At 37.0% G+C, this 26691-nt stretch overlaps 1 protein-coding gene across 3 annotated transcripts in view; it reads left to right on the top strand.

Annotated features, from left to right (window-relative positions):
* The window catches only part of LRFN2 (leucine rich repeat and fibronectin type III domain containing 2), a 322576-nt gene that overhangs the window by 190357 nt on the left and 105528 nt on the right, over positions 1-26691 (top strand). For 2 of the 3 annotated variants that reach the window (XM_051996896.1, XM_051996894.1), the window contains one exon: positions 13009-13123. The exons of the other annotated variant lie outside the window; for it this stretch is intronic. The gene's annotated coding sequence lies outside the window, so the exon portion shown is untranslated. The remainder of the gene's footprint in view (positions 1-13008; positions 13124-26691) is intronic. 3 annotated transcript variants of the gene reach the window in all.

The following is a 26691-nucleotide window of genomic DNA, read 5'->3' as shown; positions in this document are numbered from 1 at the left end:
AAGGAAGGAAGGAAGGAAGGAAGGAAGGAAGGAAGGAAGGAAAGAAGGAAGGAAAAGAGGGACAGAGGGATGGAGGGAGGGAGTAAGCATTTGTCCAGTATCTACAATATACCAAGCACTGTGCTAAGTTCTTTGCAAATATTTGATCTTACAAACAACCCTGGGAAATACGTGCTATTATGATCTCCATTTCCTGATGAGGAAACTGAAATAGGCAGAGATTAAGTGACTTGTCCAGGATCACACAGTTAATAAATGTTCAAGGCTAGATTTGAACTCAGGCTTTCTAACTTTAGGACCAGGACTCTATCCACTCTATAACCTAGCTATCTTAGTATCTTTATTTATAAACTGAGGGTGATGAACTAGATGATATCCAAAATCCTTTCCAACTCTAAAACTGTGATGTTATGATCCCTTGAAGCCCTATGAGTCCTAATTGTCATCCCTCAGGACAGATTCTCCTTTCTCCCACTTCCACATTGCACTCTGCCTTTTTATACTTGACTAAACCAAGATTCTGGGTCATAATGGCACATGCCAACCTCCCCAGCAGATGGTCCAGTTTGGGTACTATCTCAATAAATACTAATGGGAAACAATAAGAGAGAGATTACAGAACTCATTACTAATTTTCTTTGTCTGAAATATAAGGTATGTGTTGGAGATTGTATGAGATAAATTGGCACCAGATTGTAAAGGTGAAAGAATTTGAATTCCTTCTCCTTCCAGGAGGCACTGAGGGACTGAGGAATAGAAAGACGTTTGCATAAAGAACTGATCTGTGAAAGACTAATTGAAAGAGAAAAGAATGAAACTGGAAAGATTAGTCAGAAAGCTACTGCAATAGCCTAGGTGAGATATAACAGAATATTATTGTGTAGTAAGAAACTATGATTATAAAGAATTCAAAGGAAAAAAAAACATGGGAGGGAAATTTTTATGAACTAATATAAATTAAAATAAACTGAACCAGCAGAACAATGTACATGAGTATAACAATGTAAATGAAAAACACTAATTTAAAAAAAAAAGCTGAATTCTCAGTTACTGTAATGATAATCTGATCCTAGAAAGAAGATAATGAAGCATATTTCTCTACTCATATCAGAGAGATGAGGGTCTGTTGGGACAGAATGTTATTTATTCTATCAAAAACGGTTACTTTGTCAATTGTTTGTCCTTAACTGGTTTACTTCATTAAAAGAGAGGGTCAACTACTTGCTCTGGTGATATTCAGAAATAGGGATTGGAACTGGATCTGTAATTTCATTAGTTTGAGGTAGAATTCTGAAAACTCTGGCTTAGTATCTTTTTTGTATGCCTGGAAACTAAAGATTTTTTATATTTTTGAACAAAGTTTTATTGTATTTCAAATTTTTTTTTAAAATATCATAGCTCAAGATTTGGTCCATAGTTGTTGACCCCTAGCATAGGAAACTTCCAGAAGAGAATTGCTCTTTATCAGTGTAAGGTGACACCTTTAAATCTTTGCCCAGAGAACTAAAAAATGAAGTGCTCTGTCCAAGGTAAAATATTTATTTATCAGGGGTACTGCTTGAACCCAGATCTCTTTAGCTTTGAAACCAACACTCAAGTCACTACACCTCTTAGAAATAACTGATGGTAAAACTGAAAGAAATCATCAGAACTTACTCTGAAAATATTTAATTTTATTTCTTAAATAATAGTCTATGGGAGAGGTAGTGAGGACCTCAATTAGAATGATTACAGTTTTGAATGGAAAGGAAGGGATAGCTGTGAGAGACATTGCAGAGAGAGAATGATGGGACTTGAAGACAGATGGGATGTGGAGTATGAAGAATAGAGAGAAGTCAAAGGTGGCTCAGAGGTTTCGAGCTTGAGTAATTGAGAGAATGGCGGTGCCATCAATCTAAAGAGAGGTCATACAGAGAATAGATTTCGGAGGGGAGATGAGTTCAGCTTCAGAGCTGAAGAATGCCTACAAAGAAACCAGCCCAAGTGCAAATGAATATTGGACAAAATGCCTCTGTGAGTTTTAAGAGGAACTGAAATGAATGAATTGGGCTTCGGGGAGGGGGCAGGGGGCAGAGGGAGGTTGAGGTTCAGAAAGGCAATTAGGAGAGACTTCCTTGAGAAAGAACATTTTAATCAGGGTTTTGAAGAGGATAAAGCCCAGAGGTTGGCAGAGTGGAATGGGGTGGAGTGGAGAGGAAGTATTTGAAATGAAGGAAGCATTTCCTGACATCAAGGCTAATTTGTCTCTCTGCAACTATCATCCATTGTTTCTAGATGAGACCTCTGTGATAAAGCACCAAGTTAAAATCTTTTTTTTTTGTTTCTAATTGATAGGCAGTCCTTCAAATACTGTGTCTAGATCCAAATAGCTTTACACACTTAATTATGTTTATCCATATACAAAAAATAAACATAGTATTTGAAAGATCTAACATAGAAGAATTAGAAAGAAATAATATATGTAGAGAATTACAAAGAAATAATATACTCAAACCTTAAATCACAATGTAAATATTAGCTAATATAGTGGAGCCAAGAAAATCTGGATTCAAATTTCACCCTGGATACATACTGACTGTGACTTGTTAAATCATTTAAACTAAAAACAACTATAGAAACTTTATGATTCTAAGTTTCAGGTAATGTAGCAACTTACAACAGTAAAGGGACTTTCCACATCTTCTTCTATATCAACTACATAATAAATAGTTCCTTATGTTGGGAAATCACAGTTTCTATCCTAATTCTGTTAGAAGCTGTTAGATGGGTTGGTGGATAAAAGACTGGGTCAGAAAGACTTAAGTTAAACTCCCACCCTTAGATGATTATCATCTATGTGACCATGGTCAAATTATTTAATCTTTCTATGTCTCAGTTTCCTCAACTGTAAAAGGGGGAGGTAATAATAAGCATCTACCTCCTAGATTTGTTATGAGGATCAAGTGAAATAATAATCTAAAGTCCTTGAAACAGTAACTGGCACATAATAGGTATTTAATGAATGTTTGTTTCCTGTTTTTATTCCTATTCCTATACAGTTATTTGTGTGTGTGTGTGTGTGTGTGTGTGTGTGTGTGTGCGCAATATATACATTACATAGATGCTTTCTATTTTTGTTATTCTTGAGCAATTCATGTCCCTCCTTTTGACCTCAGTTCCCTAATCTCTAAAATAAGGAGGTTGGCCTGAATGGTCCCTACAGTCCCTTCCAGCTCTAAATCCTACTATTCTAAGGATTGACAGGTAAAGGAAAAGAATCTAACTCCCAGAACAGCTATGGACACAGGTGCTTAAAAAGCCATTTGCAGATAAAGCCAGCAAAGTGACCATGAGATAGAAATGCCAGGTTACAAGGAGAGAGATTGCAGGCCAAAGGGAAAGATGCTTGAAAAAAGTTCTGAGCAAATGAAAAGCCCGTTTGAGGAAATGGAATTGTTCCTGCCTGTCAGAGTGCCAGGATACCTGGGTGATGGGTGAAGCCACCAGTGATGGGGAGAGACTGAGGGGGAGAGAATGATTTTGTTGTGACAAGCAATACCACATTCGGAGCTCCTGATGAGTTCCCCAGAACCACGGGATGCAGCTTTTAAAGTGATTTGTAATAACACCGGCACCGGGAGGAGGGGCCGGGCATTTATGTATCATCTCATCCCAGCCTCCCCCTGCCAGGCAGTGGCTGGGAGGATATTGCAGGTTTTCAGCAGAGTTGTGCTATATGGAAGAATGTATAAAGAGATATAACTTCATCCTGCAAAAGATTTTCAAATATCATTAGACTTTCCCTCCTACCCTACCCATCTCTTGTCATGATTTTTTTTTTTTTTTTGGCTTACGGATTTGAGAAAATCTGTGCTATTTTCCTCTACCTCAAGTTCCCCAATTTTTCTTGATTTTTCTCTATATAACTGTCCCCCAATCCTCCATTTCCTCTTAGTATCACTGTGTCAAGTATACAAACTCCTATGTATCATTTTCTTTTTCTTCACTAATTCCTCCCCTTATTTCTACTCCTTACCTTTCCATTCTTCTTCTCATCTTGCACCCTCATTCCAAATCCTCCCCTTGGTAAAATTGCTCCACAACTCCTTCTTCTCCTCTCTAGATCCTTGTCACCATAACCCCAACTTCTCCTGTCCTGATCATCCCCTCCTTATTACCCAGCTCCTTTGCTCGAAAAGTGTAGGGGATTTGGATCAAAGGACCTAGGTTCAAATACTGGTTCTGTGACTTGCTATCTGTTTGGATTTAAGGTAAGCCATATTCTCTCTCTGGGTCTAAGTTTCCTCATTTGAAAAATGAGAGACTTCAGGACTTCTAAGATCTGAATTTGTGATACTATATCACAGCTCCACTTCATTATTCTTTTATTTCCTTCTCTTGCCATGACTTTTAGTTCTTCCATCTTCTCTTCCTGTGAATACCTTGGATTACCTTAGATACCTTAGAATCAGCCAGAGTCAGGATAAGCAAAAGTTCTTTGTCTTTATTCTTTGTCTTTAGGGGTAGAAGTGAAGGGAATGGACACAGGATTTCCATGACCTTCCTTCTCCTTGTCTACCACCTAAGTGACTCTGGCTTGTCTTACTCCATCCCCTAATCCCTCCCACAATTCTCTGTATATACCAAAAGATCGAGCCAGCACAGAATAGTGGGAAGGGCCATTTTCCAAGCATCTGCTAATAGAGTATTGTCCAATTGGTAATTAGCCTTAAGTGCTCGGCTATCCAACCCTAGTGTATCAACTCAGATTTTCAGCCCTTTACATCTTCCTATTTCTTTTTTCCCTCTCAGCATTACCCACCTCTGTAAAACATACTTATACTAGATCTTCATGATGCCAACATATAGTTTAATGAAAAGGGGAAAGTTCAATCACTCTGAACTTTCTGGGCTCGTGTGCTTATGGGGAGCTAAAGAGCAGAAAATTGCTGATTTTCTCAATGAACCTGACATTGTCATTGAATTGACTTAGTTCAGTTACTCTGATGAGTGGGTGACAGAGAGTTCTATAGAAACTTGAGACAGAAAAAAAGAAGAGAGGAGCAAGAAGAAAAGGTAAGGTGGACAGGGAAGGGGAAGAGGTGCAAAGGAAAGAAAAGAAGAGAGGGAGGAATGATAAGCTAAAGGAGGGAAAGAGAGGAAATGTGCTTTTATAAAGCATCTTCTCTGTGTCAGGTACTGTACTAAGTACAAATATCATCTGATTTGTGGAAATATCTATAGAAGAAGTGCATATGTTTAACATATATTTATTGGATTACTTGCCATCTAGGGGAGGGGGTGGGGTAAAGAGAGGGAAAAAAATTTGGAACACAAGATTTTGTAAGGGTGAAATGTTGAAAATTATCCATGTATATGTTTTGAAAATTTAAAAAGCTTTAATAAAAAATCTAATATTATCTGATTAGTGCTATTATTATCCCCATTTAACAGTTGAAGAAACTGAGGCAGACTGAACTTGAATGATTGCTATAAATTAAAATCTGAGACTAAGAATAGAGAAAGGGGAGGTAATGTGGTTCAATAGAAATTTCTGCAGTCAGATGTCCTGGGTTTAAATCTAAGTCACCTGTCAAGGCGGGACTCCCATTGATTACCCTAACACTTAAAAGTAATTGTTTTTTCAAATTACCTTGCTACCTATGCATGCTAAATTAAGTGTCATTCACTTTCAAGAGCAGGCAACCCACTGCTCTCTTTTCCCTAAATGATAGGTGGGAGGAGAGGGAGAAACAGGCAAAGAAAAGAAAAGGGAAGGAAAGGAAGAGAAACAGTGAGTATTCCATTTCTCACCTTAATTTTTATTAGACTTAAAGCCTGATTTCCTTGAACATCAAGGGATATAAACCAGTGTTTAATTTTTATAACTATATGTGTATACTTATGACTGCATCTATATTGGCACTCAGAAGATTATAGCATTTTAGACCTGGAAGGAACCAGCCTTCCAGTACAGTGTAATAATGACTGACTTTGAAGTCAGAAAATGTGGGTTTGAGTTCCAGCTTGGCACTTAATATCTGAGTAATTCTGAATGAGTCATTGAACCTCAGTGGACCTCAGTTTCCACAGCTGTAAAATTGAGGACTTCAATTTAATTCTCTATCAGCTCCAAGTTCTTTGAATTCATCAAACTCAGAGAATATTTATGTGGGGAATAAGGGGCAAACCAGGATACATATGTGTCTATGGATGTGATATATCTATCTGCTTTTATGTAAGAATGATTCTGCATTAGATAGAAATATGCATGCAAACTTATATTTACCATAATCATTTATTATCAGGAGTTCTTTATGTATTAAATTTCTTTGGAAGCCTCCATTCAAAGAATGGGGGTTATCATAGGAAAATTCAAACTAAGGGATCCAGATCTTTTTTGGCCTCAGGTTGCTAAGTGATTATTGTCATCTATTGGTAAAGGCAGAATACTGTAATAGATAGATTTGTACTTAAACTAGGGAGACCCAACTTGAAACCCTGCTTAAATACTTGCCAGCTTTATGATTAGGAGCAAGTTATTTAATTTATTGGGTTTCAGTTTGCACATCTGTAAAATGAGAATCATAGATTTAGATCTAGATGACCAATTCTGATGGCTGTGACTCTTTTCAATAGCGAGATGATTCAGGTCAGTTCCAAATGTCTTGTGATAGAGAGCTAGCTACATCCAAAGAGAAAACTGTGGGGACTGACTGTGGATCATAACATAATACCTTTCTCTTTTGTGTTATAGTTTGTTTTCTTTTTGATTTTTTTCCCTTTTTGATCTGATTTTTCTTGTGTAGCTTGATAATTGTGAAATATGTATGGGAGAATTGCACATGTTTAACATATATTGGATTACTTGCCATCTAGGGGAGGAAGTGGGGGAAAGGAAGGAGAAAAAATTTGTATCACAAGGTTATACAAGTCTGAATGCTGAAAACTGTCTATACATATGTATTGAAAATAAAAAGCTTTAATAAATTTGAAAAAAAAGAGATTTAGATCTAGAAGGGACTTAGGAAGCAAATCTGTAGGGTTTCTTCTAGGTCTAAAGCTATGATTCCATGATCCATGATTCCATGGTATCCAGAACCAATCCACAAATCCAGTGAACCAACTTTTTCTCTACTGTCCTGATCCAAATAAGTTTCTCTCATGAATCAAGAAGTTGATAGCTCAGTGGTATCTTTGAAAATATACAGCATCAGATATGGTGATTCTCTTCTGTATTCTTTGCTACTTGAGACCTTAAGGTTAATTCTTTAGCTTAGGTGTTCTGAGCTACAAGGAGCTAAATCAACCAGGGATCTACACTCAGTCTAACATCAGCATAGTGAGCCCTCAAGCTGCCTAAAATATTGTTACTGAGCCAAGATGGCAAATAAAGCAGGCTAAATGTCTTGTGTTGATTAGGAGTCAACTTAGGCCCCAAAATGACTTCTGGACTTTTAGTCTGAAATAGATCCAGTCACCATAAAAGAAGGAAAGGAAGGAAAGAGGGGGAAGAGAAAAAGGGAGGAAAGGGAGGAAAAGGAGCAAAAGGAGGAAGGGAGGGAGGGAAGAAAAAAAGAAGAAAGGGAGGGAGGAAGGGAGGAAGAAAAAGGAAAGGAGGGGAAGGGAGAGGAAAGGAGGAGAGGGAAGGAAAGGAAGCCACAATTTCCTCATCTTTAAAATAATGAGATTAGTCTAACCAATCTCTTCTCTTCTGTCCAGTTCTACATCTGAAATACCATGATCCTACATTTATGGTATTATGAAAATAATTGTGCATTGATAGAACTGGGCTCTAGATCTAGCTCTGCAACTACCTAACTATATGATCTTGAGCAAAGCAACCGACCAACAAGCATTTCTTTTTAAAAATTGAATAATATTTCATATTATTTTCTTTTTATTATTTTATTATCATCTTTATTTCCATTCTATTCCTTATTCCACCCCTTCCAGAGAAGAAAATGTATGAATAAAAGGACAAAAAAGAATCATAAAATTTTATAACATTACATAATATATAATTATATAATAATAATAATTTTTAACATTGTATTCTATATTTAAAATGTCTCATATTTTATACAGTATTCTCTACCCATTGGCAGATAAATGGTTCAGTAGACTGCTATGCCTGGAGTCAGGAAGACCTGAGTTCAAATTAGCCTCAGACCTTAATATCTGGGAAAGTCACTTACTCTGAGAAAACCTCAACTTTTTTATCTGTAAAATGAATTGTAGAAGAAAATGGCAAATCACCCTGTTATCTTTGGAGATCTCAAGGAAATCTCAAATGGGGTCACCAAGAATCAAACATAATTGAAACTACTGAACGAAAACATCCCCTACCCTGGGCCCCCAACTGTTGCAAAGAAGCATAGAGAGGCTTCATCTCATATGTCTTATTAGGAAATAACCTTGATCATTACAATTTTGAATCATTCTGCTTCAATTATTATTTTGCTGTTGTTCTTTCCATTTACTTGTGTTCATTTTCTAGCTTTTTCTTATTTTACTTTGCATCAATTCATATTGTCTTTTCAATATATCTCTGTACACATCATCTTTATTTCTTATAGTACATTCTTATAATCCATTAGCTTCACATGCCACATTCTGATTAATCATTTCCCAATTCTTTGCTACCACAAAAAGTGCTGCTCCAAGTATGTGAGGGTCTTTGTTTTTGTCATTAACTTTCTTGGGGTTTATGTTTAGCAGTTGAGTTTTTAAGTCAAATGGTATAGACATTTTAGTCACTTCGTACAAATTCCAAATTGCTTTCCAGAATGGTCGTAACCAATTTGCAGCTCTACCAATAATGCATTGGTATACCCATCTTTCCACAATTCTATCAGTATTGAACATTTTCCATATTTCCATAATTTTTCAGCTTTGATAACTTGCTCCTTCTGAGGTGAAACTTAGGAAATGTTTTGTTCCATATTTGTTTTATTACAAAGTAAATGAAATTAAATTAATGAAAAGCATCCATTAAATACTTACTATCTTGGCAAGACCCAGGGAGTTCTTAGTTTATATTAATGTTGTATATGGCAGAGCTGGAGTTCTGGAAGGCTTAGAGTTTAGGACAGATGGTAAAACCTAGAAGACCTTAGTATGCACATATGAACTAGTATGTGAGTAGTCATGGGTTCTGAGCAGGCCAGAGAAAGTGAGGGAGAAATGACAAAAGAAGAGGGAAGGTAAGAAAGATTATTCTTGATGGTAGTGATGGCAAATCTTCCCTTATCCCAGCTATCTCAGATAGGTCCTGGGTGGCCTAGAGCCTGAGGACCACATTCTTTGGAGGATTCTTTTTCTTTTCTTTTCTTTTTTCTTTGGGCAATTGGGGTTAAGTGACTTGCCAGGCTCACACAGCCAGAAAGAGTTAAATATCTGAGATCAGATTTGAACTCAGGTCCTCCTGACTTCAGGGCTGGTGCTCTATCCACTGTACCACCTACCTGCCCCCTGAAGTATTCTTTCATATAGTTGTTAATAATTTATAATTCTTCAATTAAAAATTGGGGAATAGCTTTTGATAGTATATATTTCTTCATGAAGTACTTATTAAGTACCTTGTATGTTCTTGGAAGAGATCTCAGCAGAACTTCCTACCTAGTTCAAAAATTCTTTGTGTAGTATCCATAAACAACTGATGGCTTTGTAGTTGCTTTTTGAATCTTTCCAATGACAGGCACATCACTATTTTTGCAGGAAGCCTGTCCCATCATTAAGCTGCATTACTTACTAGAAAAATCTGCCTAACATCATGCCCCGTTCCCCCAGCCAAAAATTTTTAATCACTGATTCTAGTCTTTCCCTCTGGGGCAACAGGGTATGGAGGCTTTAGTCACTTTACACAAATTCCAAATTACTTTCCAGAATGGTTGTACCAATTTGCAGCTCTATTCCATCTCCCACAGGACAACCTCCCAATTTTTGAAGGCAGGCATTATATCCTGCCCCTTTAGTCTTTTGTACCCCCACTTTCCAGACTAGTTATCTTCCTCTGTACCCTAAGGTCTGGTAATGGCCCTCTTAAATCTGAATGTGATTGTCTGGATGTCATCTGATCAGGCACTGCCTCCATTTTCTCATCTATAAAATAAGCAGGTTGGATTAGATAGTTTCTAAAGGATATTCCTACTCTAACGTTCGATGGTTATAGACAGTCCCCGCCAGAGAGCCCAGCCCTCTCCAATCTGTCCCCTCTCCTGATCTCCCCCTCCCTGCTCTCCCTTTCTCATCACGATTCTGGTCCCCAGCCGATCAGGCACATATGTTGATGCAGCTCCAGTGAGAAGAGCAGCAGATGCAGAGATGGCCGAGAAGTGGCCTCCTGTGCGGGGAGTGAGGGATTTTGAATCGGGAAAAGAGTGGGAATAGAAGAGGGAAGTGTAGAGGAAGGAAAAGCGTGATGAGGAACTGCCTCCTGCTGTCTTGGGAGTTTCCAGAGAAGTCTGGCCCCATCCAGGATTCCCTTAGGAACAGGTAGAAAACATGCTTCCTAATTACTTGTTAATTAGAAGCATTTCAAACCATTTGACAGTTGCTCCTCCTTTCTATGGCTGGGAGGAATCTGATGCTGTCGTAAATGACTTAGGATCATAGAATATACAGAGTCAGAACTAAGAAGGACCTTGGTTAGATAGAATGTAAGAACAAATAATGCAGAATGTCAGAGCTAGAAAGGATCTTAGAATATAATAATAGGCAGTGTTTATACAATCAGTCTACCAGCATTTAATGAAGTGCCTATTTTTTTTTTTTTGCCAGGCACTGTGTTAAGCAGTGGGGATTCAAAGAGAGACAAAAATAATCCCTGCCTTCAAGGAGCTCACATTTTAATGGAGAAGGCAGTATTAATGAATGAATGATTTCTTAAGCACTTACTCTGTGCCAGGCACTGTGCTTTAAGGTGTTGCTGTTGTTGTTCAGTTGTGTCTCACTCGTTGTGACCCCATTTGGGCCTTTCTTGGTGTACATACTGTAGTGATCTGGCATTCTATTTTCCAATTCATTTTACAGATGAAATAGAGTTAAGGGACTTGTCCACGGTCACACAGCTAGTAAGTATCTGAGATTGGATTTGAACTCAGGAAGATGAAACTTCCTGACTCAAAGACTGACACTGTCCACTATGTCATTTAATTGCCCATAGTTTCCTTTATAATCCTATGTATTTTATTTTATGCATTTAAAAACATTCTGAGAAACGGTCCATAGACTTCACCAAATTGCCAACATGGTCCATAATACAAAAGAGGCCTGGACTATACTTTTACCAGATAGAAGAGGAATCTGGGATCCAAACAGTATGATTATATTACTTATACACCTTAGTGACAGAGTAAGAATTAGAATCTGTGTCTTCTAACTTTTTCAAAGAATATTTTCCACCAGACTTCACTGTTTGCCTCTAGGACCCTCAGTGATCCCCACATTTTTTTTTTGCATGAGAGAAAAGGAAAACAAATGGGAAAGTTTCTTGCAAAAATAATTGGGGAGGGGGCTTTCTAAGAAAGAGATTAACCATTTCAGGTGGATGAAAGTCAAAATTTTCTATCAAGTTTGGTTGTTTGGGGTAAAAAACCCAGGATTTTCTATAGTATTATTTCCTAGAAGAGATTACTCTCTAAACATAAAATAGGAAAGATGAAGCCAGGGGGAATTATTCTGGCCTGATCAACCCAAGCTACAATCATATAAAGTTCAACCTTCTGCCTCCAGCCCCAGTGATGCTCACACTGTTCCAAAGGGGATCTTAATGTTGATTGGGAAGTTACAAATGCCTTCTTCATAAGATTAGGAATCCCTTAAGGCAGGGACAATGTCTCCTTCATCAGACTGATAAGTAGCTCTCTTAAAGCTGAGATTGGCCGATTGAGGCAATTCTTAATTATTGATTCTTCCATTTGTAGATTGTCCAAATCTCATCACTTTCTCCTTGCTTCCTTCTGCTGCCCAATCTTTGGCCACTTTCCACCAATCAATCCTTTGACCAGATAGGGATAAGGCAAGGGAATGAAAGAAGAGGTCCCAAGCTCATTGGAACCCCTAGTCAGCCATTTGGGTGGGAAGTTTGTGAGATAGAGAAAGCTTTGGGGAAGGGTTTTTCATATCTTTGGATTTCTATTATCCATGCAACTGGTGTCCCTTCACCATTCCCATGGAAATGGAAAGCAGATTCATTATTAAGAGGTATTAGGACAACATGAAGGTGAAAAGATTCTGGGTTTGGATAGAGGAAAATTAATTCCTCAGAATGTATTCATCATTCAGCATCAGAACCATAATATCCTAAGGCATGAGTCTAGAGAGATCTTCCAATCTACCCCCTCAAGTTCTGGGGAAAATAAAGTTCCAATATCCCTTAAACAAAGAGAATCAATCATTCCTGTGAATATAACTGATCAAGTTAAAATCTAGACAGTCTTTCTCTGTAACCTCTGTTTGTGGTTAATACTATTTATCATTGATTTGCGTGCAGCTTATCAAGCAACTAAATGATACAATGATTAAAGTATTTGATATGGAAGACCCGAGTTTGGGGCCTGCCTCGGATGCTGACCAGTTATATGACCCTGAAGAAGTAATTTATCCATATAATAGCACCTACTTTATGGTGTTGTTGTGAGGATCAAATGAGGTAACATATGGAAAGCACTTTGGGAATCTCAAATATCGACTAAGTATATCAATGCTAGTTATTGATATTTTTGTTGATACGGATATTATTATTATTGTTATAATTATTGTTGTGTACTCTAAACCCTTCATTGTCAATTTCCTTGTCTGTAAAAATAATCTAGAGAAAGAAATGGCAAACTATTACAGGATCTTTGCCAAGAAAACCCCAAATAATGTCATGAAGAGTTAGACATATCTAAAAAAATGACTGAATGACAATAGGAAAAAAACCCTCATGCTATATCATTCTATGCCCTGTATAAATTTTAGGACTTTAAAAGTGATCCCTCCTAGTATTCTCTTTTCCAAGCGGAATATTCTCATTTTCTGCAGGTACAATACTACACAGGAAGGAGAGGTGGAAGAGTCATACTATAATCATGGCAGTCTTTGCCCTTGGGCTTTTTCTCCCTGGCTTTGTCCAGCAATAACGACCTTCTTTCTCTGGGTGAGTGGTCTGTTTCTACTCTTTGCTCCTGGTTTTCCTTCCCTGTTTCATTCTATTTCTCTAAGTCCTCCCCCTTAGACCATCATCTAGGTCCACTAAGCATTCTGAGGTCCTCTGGGCTTCCTTACCCAGTAATTGTGCAAGAAAGATGGAGATAGCCTGTCATCTATTTCTGGGACTCTGTCAGCTCAAATGGAGCAGCACCTCCCAAAGTGCCTTTTCAAGACACAATAGATTGGTGCCTCTTGGTTCCTGGGGCTCCCTGAAGACCCTAGAAGTCTCTGTTCCAGTGCAGGATCTAATTGTGGTTAGATCAAACTAGGATGGGCCTCTGTAAAGAAAGACATCCCCCCCTTCCCCAATTTATGTATGTATTCAAGTTAAAATTATGTGAGTATTCAAGTCATGCTGCTGCATGCTGGTTTGGTCATACATTTTAAAAAGTAGGTTACTCTATGATGAGAATGTTAAAATGAGTTTTAGAGATGCTTGTTTTGGTAATGAGTCAGTATTGCTTGAAAAGTGATGGAATGTGATATAAATAACTAAAAAGGGGAGGGGTCCAGGGCAGGGTGTGTCTTCTGGTGAGGGAAAAGAAAAGAGGTCTATTATACAATATACTAGCCAAGTTTGCAAAGCATTTAACATATGTTATCTCACTTGATCCTCACAATAACCTTAGTAAGTAGGTGGTAGGAACTATTATTATTCTTGTTGTACACATGAAGACACTTAGGGTGAATGATTTAATGACTTGACAAATGATCTTATGCTCTCTGAAAAAAAAAATAGTTTGTGTTGAAAGAGACTTTAGAGATTAACTAATTTTCACTCCTTACTTTATAGAGGAGGAAATTGATATAGGATGAGGAAAAAATTCCAGCATAGGAAATGAAATTTATTACTTAAAGTGAAGTGGTAGATATAGGCTGGCCCAGGATAGAGATATGAGAATTTAAGGAAGGACTTTGAATGTCCAGAGAGCTCAGGTTAAGAGTGAGTATAACCAAAATGAGGATTTCTTTCAGGCAGAGATCGGCTAGGGAAGGAAGATGTTTGAAAAATGGCACCTGGCACAAATCAGAGGAACTCTCATATTGGAGGATTGAGGTTGAGGTGCCTTTGGGGAGAGCAATTTCTACATAAATCTTAGCACAAAAGAACAGGGCATCTCCTGGGGCTGTAATAAAAAGCAAAGCGGCTTGTTGGAAGTGTCCAGGGAGGTAGAAAATAAGGGAGAGAGGTTGGAAATGTTAACAATCAGATTCCTGCATTAAGTAGAGTTGAGCTAGATTCATTGGCTAAGCTGTATACCTATTAAATATGTTGTCTGTACATTGTACAATGAACTATCATGCTATAGTAAAGTAGTTTTTCACTCTAAAAGACTTAGTGAGCACACAATAAGATGATGGAACACTGCAGAGGAGCTGAGGTATCTAAAGGAATAATGATCATTTATAAAATGCCTACTATGTACCAGGTCCTGTGTCAAGTACTGACCAAAACGCACAGATTAAAATTTTGAAATTACAGGTCAGAGCAAAAGACTTTAAGAAATATTAAGAAACACTATGCTATCTAATCCCTTATCCCCGCCTCTCCCCTCTTCAAGTTGCTATATTTTCCTGCAGCTATAAAACACCAATGTGTAAAAGAACTAGGTGAGGGGTGATTGTATAGTTGTTTGGTCAGTATGACCTGTGAGTGTTTCTGCAAAGGCTATTATGTGTTTGAAGGCAAATGTGTAATGAGGAAAAGAATACTAGATTTACAATGTAGAACCTTTGAAGATCATCCAATCCAACTGATTTAGATAAAAAATACCAACTTATTTAATAATGTACAATTACTAAGTTACTAATCAATTACTAGTAATGGTAACCTTACTGTAAACCTGATGCCCTTTCCATTTTATCATAATAGATTTCAAGTTCCTGTTATCCCTCCCAGAAAGTCACAAGTCTAATGACTAACCACATGGTCATCTCTTACTTGATGTTCATTGGTGTGGACTGTTTTTATATAAGCACAGGAGAGTATATCCATCTAGGGAATGGTGAGAGGATGAGAGAATGTATGTAGCAGTTACGTGACAAAATTCTTGACTCTTTGAGTGTTAGACCTAAAGTCAAGAAGTCCTGAGTTTAAATCCTTTCTTAAACTCTGATTATGTCACTTAACCTCGCAGTTTCGGGGGGTGTGCTGGTGAAAGTCAATCATTAAATTTTCAGTGTCATCATTTATATGTTGACAAATGCTACAAATCAAAATTTGAGTTACCATTTAGGTCATTGTCAAGATTTAAAATGACGGAGAAAATGTGAATAAAACTCTAGTTCCAAAGACTTTTGGTATAGGACTCTCCTTACTGATGGAGATTAGTGCTGAGCCACTGTATGAGGGCTGGACCATGGGAGAAGAAATAAGTATATCATGTCTAAATTCTTTCCTCCCCAGCTCCCCACACTGAGAGCTAGTTGTTAAATGTGCACCCGAATACTGCTGCTCAGTTTTCTCATCTCTAAAATGGATGTGATAGTAGCATATTTCTCACAGGGTTGTTGAGGGAGATACAAAAGTAAAACACTTGACAAATTTTAAAGCTCTATTATAACTTTCTAGATGAATTGGTTTACATGAATGAGACTGGTGGGAAATGAGTTTGTAAAGTTGAGTATACTTGGTTTGTGGAACTAAATGATTAAGCCATCCAATAGCCTTGCTTAAGAGGTATGTGGGCAGGAGGCAGCTAGGTGTGGTAGTGGATAGAGCACCAGTCCTGAAATCAGGAGGACCTGAGTCAAATTCGAGCTGACACTTAACACTTCCTAGCTGTGTGACCCTGGGCAAGTCACTTAATCCCCAATTGCCTCAGCAAAAAAAAAAAAAAAAAAAAAAGAAAGAAAGAAAGAAAGAAAGAAAGAAAGAAAGAAAGAAAGAAACAAACAAACAAACAAACAAATTATATATATATATGGGCAGCTAGGTGATGAAGTGGATAGAGTGTTGGCCCTAGAGTCAGAAGCAAGTGAGTTCAAATGGGACCTCAGACTTGTTAGCTGTGTGACACTGAGCAAATCATTTAACTTTACATTTAAAAAGGAAATCACACACACACACACACACACACACACACACACACATATTTTCAGCTCAATTACATCTTCCCTCTTATCTCCTGAAGTCCGTAGATTTGAAGGCAAGTCTTGGCTCTACATTATGGTATTTAAGTATTTTCTTTCTATATGCATTCTTTATGTATATATAATCAGGTAGCAGAGTACTTGGAATTGATAGAATACTAAGTTCAAATTCAATCTTTGCCACTTACCAGCTGTATATGGCCCTGGCAAAGTCATTTATTCTCAGTTCTACTTTCTTCATATGTAAAATATGGATAATGTCTTTCAGAGTTGTCATGAAGATAAAAAGAGATAATATTTGCCAAATATTTTGAAAAGCTTGTAGTGATGCCAGCTATTATTATTGTATCTAATATATTTTATAATTTATTTAAAAGTTTATAAATTTATATAATATATAAACATCTGTGTATCTATATGCGTTGCAATATGTATATGTATATATGTGTGTGTGTGACAAGAGAGAGAAAGAGGGAGAGAGAGAGAGAGAATCTCTTTCTTGTCTTCTCCATTGTAATGGAACTTCCCTTGCCTGTAAATTGTGCTATTTATTATAGTTGGAACCCTAGTGCCTGGCACATAGGAGGCCTTTATTAAGTGGGGTTCATCTCTTGATAACTTGATTAGTACCTGTGTGACCCCAGGTAAATCACTTTTCTTATCTTGACCTCAGTTTTCTCCTCTGTAAATGGAAGGAGTGGGATTAAGTGATCTCTAAGGTTCTTTCTACCTCTACATCTGTTGTCCTATGATTAACTTCTAAATTTTCCTTCAGTCTTGATATTCAGTGATTCCATCTGAAGGGCTAAGGTCTGGGCTGACTGGGAAAGGAGTTAATCATGAACACAGACCTTCATAGAAAAGGAAGTATATCCAACTTTCAATTAATTATCTGTGAAAAAATTTGTAATTCTACATTTTTGATTTCTTAACCACTTCCCATCCTTTCGGGGCCAGTGTGGATTCAGGTAATTAGGACTTATAATATTTGCTTGACCCAAATATAACACTCATTTGTCCTATCTCCAAGAAATCATTAAAAATATGGTCCTTACTGTCACCATACGATTTCCAATTTCACCATCATTACTCCAATTCATACATGCTTTAAGTTCATAAATACTTCATTTTACAATTATTTTATGATATAGGTATTGAAAGCATTATTGTTAATTATATTATTATATTATAATGATTATTATCATGTTATATATGTTGAAACTGAGGTATAGACAAATAAAATGACTTGCTCAGGTTCATGCAGCTATTAAGTGTGGGAGAGCAAATATAACATAATGGATTTGAAATCTAGGAGACCTGTATTCATATACTTTTTCAGATACTAGTTATGTGACCCTAAACAAGTTATTTAATCTCTCTGAAACTGGGTTTCCCCATTTGTAAAACGGGGATAAAAATGGCATTTACCTCATAGGGTTGCATGCACATCAATATAGAACTTAGTTATTCATAAAAAGTTTTATATAAATGTGAACTATTGTTATCCTATAGCCCAGAGGGAATTCCATTTTTTAAAAAAATTCTGATATTTGGGGATTAACTGATTATCTATGCCATTATTACTGTTGCTTTAACAAATACGAAATTATCTGGATTTAGTGATGGCTCAGTTTTCTCTTCTAATTGAGTACAGAGATTCTACCAATTGGACTCTTAAAGAAGATAGCCTTCCATAAGACTGTCTTATCAAAACCATTGAGATAGTAAGAGATAAAATAATCACTCAGATTTCTATAATGCTTTAAGAGTTACTAGGCCCTTTTCTCAAAAATAACCCTGTGACATATGTAGAATAAAACCCTATTCCCATTTTACAGATGGGTAATCTGAGACTCAGAAAAATGAAAAAACAAAACAAAACAATTGTCTATCTTATCCCAAATCTATTAAGCCAAAAAATTACTATTAAAAGGTATTCGTGGTATCTTAGAGGCTTTTCTTTAGTGATTTCTGCATTTTGCTTTGAAAACATTGACTATTTTAATGCCTTACTGCTACTTCAAGTCCAATAGGAAAACAAGATATTGTGTAAAAATACATGGGTTATAATAATAATAATAATGATAATGATTATGATAAAGAAAATTTAAAAATAGATTGAACTAGATGTCACTAAGTAGCTATGTAATCTTTTGACAAATCATTTCCATTTGTTAGGATTTGTCCCAATCTTTCTAAATGAAGAAATTGTAGTAAATGGTTCAAAGTCACTTTTAGTTCTCTAAAAGTCAGTGCATGAAAGATGCGTGCTTTTGTAGATGTAGAAAGTCTCCCATTTTCCAGATAAAGAAACTGAGATTCAAAGGGATCCAGATCTATTTCCTAATTCCAAATTGTTGTTCAGTTGTTTCAATTTTGTCTAACTCTTTTTGACACTTTTTTTTTTGTGGGGGGAGGGAGGACATTTTATTTTTAGCAGAGATATTGGAATGCTTTTCCATTTCCTTCTCCAGTTCATTTTACAAATGAGAAAGCTGAAACAAACAAGCTTAAGGGAATGCAGGTAAAGGAGATACAGCTAGGTTGTCTGAGGTTCAGATTTGAACTCACAAAGATGAGTCTACCTGACATCAAGCCCAGTGCTCTATCTTCTGAACCAACAAGATACTCTGACTACAAATCAATTACTACCAACTATGCTACCCAGATTTAGAATAATTTTTATCTCCTCTTTTATATCTAATCATCAACTCCTAGCCATCGTTTTTCCCAGTATTTCTCTCATTCATTCTTTTCTTTCTTTTTTCCATAAATATTTCTTTAGTCCAGGTCCTTATCTCACTTCACATTTGAATTACTATAACTTCCTCCTAGATGGCCTTTTTGTATCTAAATGCTACCCACTATTCCATCTTGTATACCATTACTGGACTAATCTTCAGATTCTATTTTCATCTTTCTCTGCCTCTAATTAGAAACTTAGAATAAATCCCTATTGTCTATCAATTGAAATTCAGTCTTCATCCTATTTTCTTAACATAACACACAGCTGAACCAGGAATATGAGGTGGGTAAAAAGTGCACCAGTCTTTTCTCCTTGCTAGTGTCTCCTGTGAATACACCAAAAGAAGGAAAAAAGAAAAATTCCCAACTTATGGCCAACATTAGCGAGAGAGAGAGAGAGAGAGAGAGAGAGAGAGAGAGAGGAGAGAGAGAGAGAAAGGTGGGGGCGGGGGAGAGAGAGAGAGAAATGGAGAGAGAGAAGTAGAGACAGAGGGACATAGAAGGACAGAGATTCAGAGAGACACAGAAAGACTGAGACAGAGGGACTGAGAGATCCACAGAGAAAGACAGAGACAAAGATGAATACAGAGACACACAGAGAGACAGAGACAGAAACCAAGAGAGACCCTCATTCCATCTGACACCAGAGCAATGCAGTTATAGAGTTTGAGAATTCTTGTGTCTTCTGTGACAGTTTTCTGGATATGTACTTCAAAGAAATCTCATAAGCTCTGCTGTTGAGCAACCTGAGTTCTTAAGCGAAACACCCAAATTTTTGGTAGTGACAAATCTGTCTCCCAATCAAATTTGTCCATCTTCCTTCTTTTTCCACTCTCATCTTTCATTCCTTCTTGCCGTGACCCTCCTGTTCTAGCCACACCATCTCATGTGCTCAATCTTCCCTCTGTTCTTTTTACAGCTGCTCCTTCATCTTCCCTTCTCTCCTCACCATTAATCCATCCTCATTTTCTTCTTCAAACACCAAGGTCAAAGCATTCTTCCTCTTCAAAATAATTGACCCCCATATATCCTTGTCTCACGCAACTTAATTATAAACTACCCTTTAGCAAATGAGAGATCAAGATCAAGCTTATATTGGTAATATTTTTTAATCAAAAGCCACCAGGCAAATTCACTAAAGAGATTCCAATTTATGTTTACTTAGACAATTCTAATCATGTTTGTTTCACCTGATAAAAGTCCTCCTTCCCCCTCAAATCTTGAAGGTATTAGTTTTTACTCTTACCTCTTATAAATCCCTAGTTTTCTTCAAAGATCAATTCAACAGTCACTTCCTTCATAAAGACTAATATGGTCCCTCTAGTCACCATTGTTTCTCCTCACAAATTCCCTTGCATTCATTGGGCGTATATATTTTATGCATGCATGCTGTCCTTTTTATAGAATATGAACTCTCTGGGGAGGTGACCAGTTCATTTTTTTTCTTTGTGTCCCCAGCTGCTAGCACAACAATATTTGGCATACAGTAGGTTCTTAATAAATGCTTATTGATTAATTAAACCAGCAGCTCATTATTTTATCATAGTCCTAAAAGTTTATGCTGCCCATTAGCAGAACAAGCTGCTAATGTAATATTTTAATTGCACCAGCGTGTGTGAATTGAATATGTTTTGCATTTTCCCCGGGCTCAAGTCAGTATTTTAACAAAATTAGCGTGCTCAGCAAGGCCTGGGGTCTTACTTAAGCTAACAAAATCAGCTTTCTAAACTGCAACAGGACGTTAATTAATGAATTTGCTGCTGCCTGTTTAAGAACCGCAGCCTGAGTTTAGTCTAACAATGAATAATAATAATAGCTGGCATTTATATAGCTGTGGTTGCAAAGGATTTCCACAGACATCTCATCATCTGATCCTTATAACCACCTGGGTCTAGAGAGATAGAATGACTTACCTGGAATAACATGTTGGTGACTGGCAGAGCTGCATTTTAAATCCATGCCCTTTGATCCATAGACTAGTATTTTTCTCACTACACAATATTTCCTTCCAGTCAATACTATTCATAATGATAGCATATTTCCCCCTTGTTTGTGTATTGCATCATTCATTCAATGTATGAGGTTTATTTGTTTTTTGAGTTGTATGTATTTTGTCAACCCAACTAATTAGTAAACTCTTCAAGCATTTCTGTCTTACTTTCTTGTAGTTGCTACATCAATCAATCGAAAATCATTTTCTAAATACTTAGTCTGTGCCAATGTTGTTGTTTTGTCCTTCATTCCCAAAGAGGGCCATGACATCAGGGAGATGGTGCCATGACATGCAAGTGAATTGGATTTCAGTGAGGGAAGGATGTACAAAGTCACACGTCTCACTTTCCCTTCTGGAGCTGAGTTCAGTGGCCACATATAGACCAGGATAACTGGAGATGGCACTGGATGCAGCAGGGGCCATTGGCATTTTTAAGATCTTTTTAAACTAAACTCTTTAACAGGTCTTAGTTTGACTTAGGCAACCCTCAATCAGTGACTAAAGCTATAAGAAAGGAGGCAGAAGATGATCTCTTTTACCTAATCAAACTAGTAAAGAAGTCTTTCCTAGTAAAGGAAACAGAACATAAAATAAAAATAATCATTTTCATTTATATATTATTTTATAGTTTGTGATTCTTTATACAAAATAATACAATTAGTAGGATACAGCTTGGTGCCTCTGACTTCAGATCCTTAATTAATGCTGTGGGACTCTGGGCAAGATATTTAATTTCTGCCTTCCTCAGTTTTCTCACCTTTAAAATGGGGATGATAATAACATCTACTTTCCAGAGTTGTTTTGAGGAGCAAATGTATTAATATTTGTAAAGAGATCTGTAATTTTAAAGGTATTATATAAATGCTAGGTAATGAAAAATAAAGTATGATACCCATTTTGCTGACAAGGAAATGGACCCAGAGAAAAGGAATCATTCACTCAGGATACATGACTAGCAAATGGCAGTTAGTCCCACAACTCTTTCCACTGGCCCATGTTGCTTCCCATAGTCATCATGCAATCCCCCAAGTCAAATCTTTAGCTCTAAAAATTTCTGTGATCTTGTGTGGTCGATAAACACTTACTATCTGACTAAATGTATGAAGGGTGAATTTATAACAGCAGAAAATCAGTGGTTTTTCTTTTCCCATACACTCCACCTCCAACACCTCTCTACCACTGACTAGCTCAGCTGGTGAGAAGGGAAAAAAGCTTTATAAAAAGTAAAAATAAATGTATTATTAGTCAAATTTATTGTGAATGTCCAGTCTTGGAGAAGTAGGGTCTAGCATGACCGTTTTATTCTGGACTCCATCTCCCTTGTCCCACTCCTGTAAAGTTTGTCCTTCCTAGTTTTGACCAGGATGAAAGACTTGCCTCTTCTCAGACAAAAAAAAAAATTAGTCTGGGCTATTACTGGATTTGGTCAGTGCAGAAGGAGAGCTAACTGGCTCTCCCTTTCTTCTTTTTCAAAGGTTTTACATATTTTTTATGAAGTCTTTAATGACCATTGTATTAAGAAGTCACCATATGAGCAGTCCCTGAATCACTTAGAAGGATTCAGATAAATCGCCTAGTCATAAACAATCTGCCCCAGGCTGAGAGGGGTGGGCTCATTAGCTGGCTGGAACGAGATGGCCTTTTTTGCCTCATTTTTATCCCCAACTCTGGGAATAGATTGTTCTGCTAAATGCTGGTGCTCCCTTATCGAGCCTTTGCCTATTGTTAACACTGTTGCTTCACAAGCCAAACAATTAAAGGTAATTGGGATAATTGGGTATTTATTATGCAGATTTGCATTTCCTACATTAGGGAAGACACAGATCACACAAGATGAAGCTTGGGGATGTACATATAGACCCAGCCACTGAATGCTTCTAGATTATAAGTGTACAGCCCAGAATTCTTATGTCTTCCCCACTCTCAGCCCCATCAGAAGCCAAATTCACCATATCATGGATAGGTTTTCTTGATTCTGTTCAGCTTGAACTTCATCAGTCAATCAAAAGGGGGTATGTAAATGAATTAGTTATGATGTCATAGGACTTTTCTCCCATCTCTGGTGTTATCTCCAACAAAAGCTTGGCTCAATCCTTTAGTTTCTAGGGACAAGGGTCTGAAAACCCTATTGCCCCCTTCTATGAGCCAGTTCCTTCTCCATTTACACTAATCTTTCACTACATTGACCAGAAGTTTGATTTCATTGATAAAACTATTGTGCTGTCATGATTGAGTAACTTGCAAACCTGTGTTATTGCTGATTGGCAAAGGAATCTCCTGTGACAAAATACAGTATAATGTCTCCTAAGTAGTATCCAGGTGTTTGTCCCCATCTCATCTGCTGCTCTCCCCAGTGCTTTATAGATTCTTTCTTTTTTCTTGTATTTTTTGCAATTTCAGCCTCTGCCCCTTTCCTCCACCCCCAGTCCTTTTTCTTTCTTTCTTTTTATACGGAGGAATGATTTTTCTTCCTCCCTCTCTATCCTGGAATGATCTTACTCAAATCATGGAAAAGAAATCCTTGAGATTTTGGCCTTGGGAATGCAGTGTTTGACCCTTTAATTCCTTGGCAGCTCCCTCCTCATCATAGTGAAAAGAAAACTTGAACAGAGGAGATTTGGGTTCAAATTCTCATTTCCACATTATCTTCCACATTATCTAGATGTCCAGACAAGTCATTTAATCTCAATAAGGATCAATTTTCTAATCTGTAAAATGGGGACAACAATATTTATACTTAACATTATTAAGACCAAATGAAACAATCTATATATAAACTGCTTTTTTTGTGGACGTTATTTTTTTTTAATTTTTTAATAATTTTTTATTGATAGAACGCATGCCAGCGTAATTTTTTACAGCATTATCCCTTGCATTCACTTCTGTTCCGATTTTTCCCCTCCCTCCCTCCACCCCTTCCCCCAGATGGCAAGAGTCCTTTACATATTGAATGGGTTGCAGTATATCCTAGATACAATATATGTGTGCAGAACCAAACAGTTTTCTTGTTGCACAGGGAGAATTGAATTCAGAAGGTATAAATAACCCGGGAAGAAAAACAAAAATGCAAGCAGTTTATATTCATTTCCAGTGTTCTTTCTCTGGGTGTAGCTGCTTCTGTCCCTCTTTGATCAATTAAGGCTCTCTTTATCATCAAATACATCCTCAAACAGTATCGTTGTTGAGATATATAATGATCTCCTGGTTCTGCTCATTTCACTTAGCATCAGTTCAAGTAAATCTCGCCAGTCCTCTCTGTATTCATCCTGCTGGTCGTTCCTTACAGAACAATAATATTCCATAACGTTCATATACCACAATTTACTCAACCATTCTCCAATTGATGGACATCCTTTCATTTTCCAGCTTCTAGCCACTACAAACAAGGCTGCCACAAACATTTTGGCACATGCAGGTCCCTTTCCCTTCTTTAGTATCTCTTTGGGGTATAAGCCCAGTATAAACACTGCTGGATCAAAGGGTATGCACAGCTTGATAACTTTTTGAGCATAGTTCCAAATTGCTCTCCAGAATGGCTGGATGTGTTCACAATTCCACCAACAATGTATCAGTGTCCCTGTTTTCCCACATCCCCTCCAACATTCCCCATTATCTTTCCCTGTCATTCTAGCCAATCTGACAGGTGTGTAGTGGTATCTCAGAGTTGTCTTAATTTGCAGTTCTCTGATTAATAATGATTTGGAGCATATTTTCATATGTCTATAAATAGTTTCAATTTCTTCATCTGAGAATTGTCTGTTCATATCCTTTGACCATTTATCAATTGGAGAATGATTTGATTTCTTATAGATTAGGGTCAATTCTCTATATATTTTGGAAATGAGGCCTTTATCAGAACCTTTGATTGTAAAAATGTTTTCCCAGTTTATTGTTTCCCTTCTAATCTTGTTTGCATTTGTTTTGTTTGTACAAAAACTTTTCAATTTGATATAATCAAAATTTTCTATGTTGTGGTCAATAGTGATCTCTAGTTCTTCTTTGGTCATAAATTCCTCCCTCTTCCACAGGTCTGAGAGGTAAACTATCCTATGTTCTTCCAATTTATTTATCATCTCATTCTTTATGCCTAGATCATGAACCCATTTTGACCTTATCTTGGTGTACGGTGTTAAGTGTGGGTCAATGCCTAGTTTCTGCCATACTGATTTCCAATTTTCCCAGCAATTTTTGTCAAATAATACATTCTTATCCCAGAAACTGGTGTCTTTGGGTTTGTCAAACACTATATTATTAAAGTTATTGGCTGTTTTGTCCTTTGAACTTAACCTATTCCATTGATCAACTAGTCTATTTCTTAGCCAATACCAGATGGTTTTAGTATAAACTGCTTTTTAAAGCTTCTTTGTACCATCCTCTTCTATACCTTTCATCCTCCTTCTCCTCCTATCTCTTCCTATGGGGAAGGGGAAGAGAAGAAAGGAGCTGGGATGGGGGGAGGAGGAAATAAGGCTATTATTTCTGGTTGTTTCTTTAAGCCCAATTTTGGGTCCCATTATAAAACTCGCTCTAACAACTCCCATTAGATACTCTATTTTTTCCCCTCATTTTTTTTTTAGCTCAAATATCTTATTTGTCTTTTTCCTGGACATCTAACCTGGCTCTCTTTTATGGTCAACTTTTCTCAAACTACTTTTAAAAATCTCAAAAAACAGTTTGGTAAAGGAATAGAGAATTTTGGATTTGGTGTTGAGCCCTGGAGATTTGAATTCTATACCATGGAGCTAGTGTCAGGGACAGACACAAATCTTCCTGATTCTAAGATTAATACACTCTCTGCTATACCAGGTTACCCTACAAATTTAGAGAAAGAGGCAAACCACCAAATCCATGCCAGGGATTCAGTTTTATTGAAAAATCAATATTTACATATGCCTTGGGGGAGCATTTACACTCTGAGCCAAGTCTCCTGAACATCCATGAGATCCATTGTTCATAACAATAACCTTAAACTCTGGAAACCTTTTCATTAAGAACAAGGCAAAGCCATAGACAGACTTTGAGTTTGCCTAGCTGAAAAAAAATCATCCTGCACCTAAATTGATAAGGAACCTCCTAGAATTTTTCTATGGATAACAAACACACATTCTGTTTCTGGGCTCACTTGAGATAAATAACAGTGCCACATTTATAGAGCACTTCATGAATTACATAGTATTTTCCTCATAACAACCTATGTGGAACTATTATTCATATTTTACAGACAGATAAACTGAGACTTATAGCAGTTGTATGGTTTGCTCATGATTATCCAGATAAGTATTGAGAGGCAGTTATGCTTAGTGCCTACAAGGCTAGTCTTGATGTCAGGAAGGTTTAGTTTCTTGACAGCTGGGTCTATAATTGAGGCTGTGGGGCTGGGGAAAGTTACCTTGACCTCTTTTAGTCTCAGTTTCCTCATCTGTAAAATGAGGGAGTGGGAGTGGAAGGCCTCTAAAAGTCCTTTCCTGATTTCCGATCTTCCATCTCTGATCATATAAATTAGAGAGGAGTTATTGATCTATATCAACAAAAAGAAGTTTTTATATTGAAAAGTTCTTAAAATGATGAAATTATAAATATTCCTCTCCATCCAACTCCAGGCTAAAAAACAATCTGACCAAAAAAGTACATGATGTATGTAAAACGTCATATAATATACATTATAACATAATATGTTATGTCAT

This window comes from Antechinus flavipes, chromosome 4 (genome assembly GCF_016432865.1).
Source record: "Antechinus flavipes isolate AdamAnt ecotype Samford, QLD, Australia chromosome 4, AdamAnt_v2, whole genome shotgun sequence".
NCBI lineage: Eukaryota > Metazoa > Chordata > Mammalia > Dasyuromorphia > Dasyuridae > Antechinus > Antechinus flavipes.
This window is presented reverse-complemented; position numbering and strand designations above follow the sequence as displayed.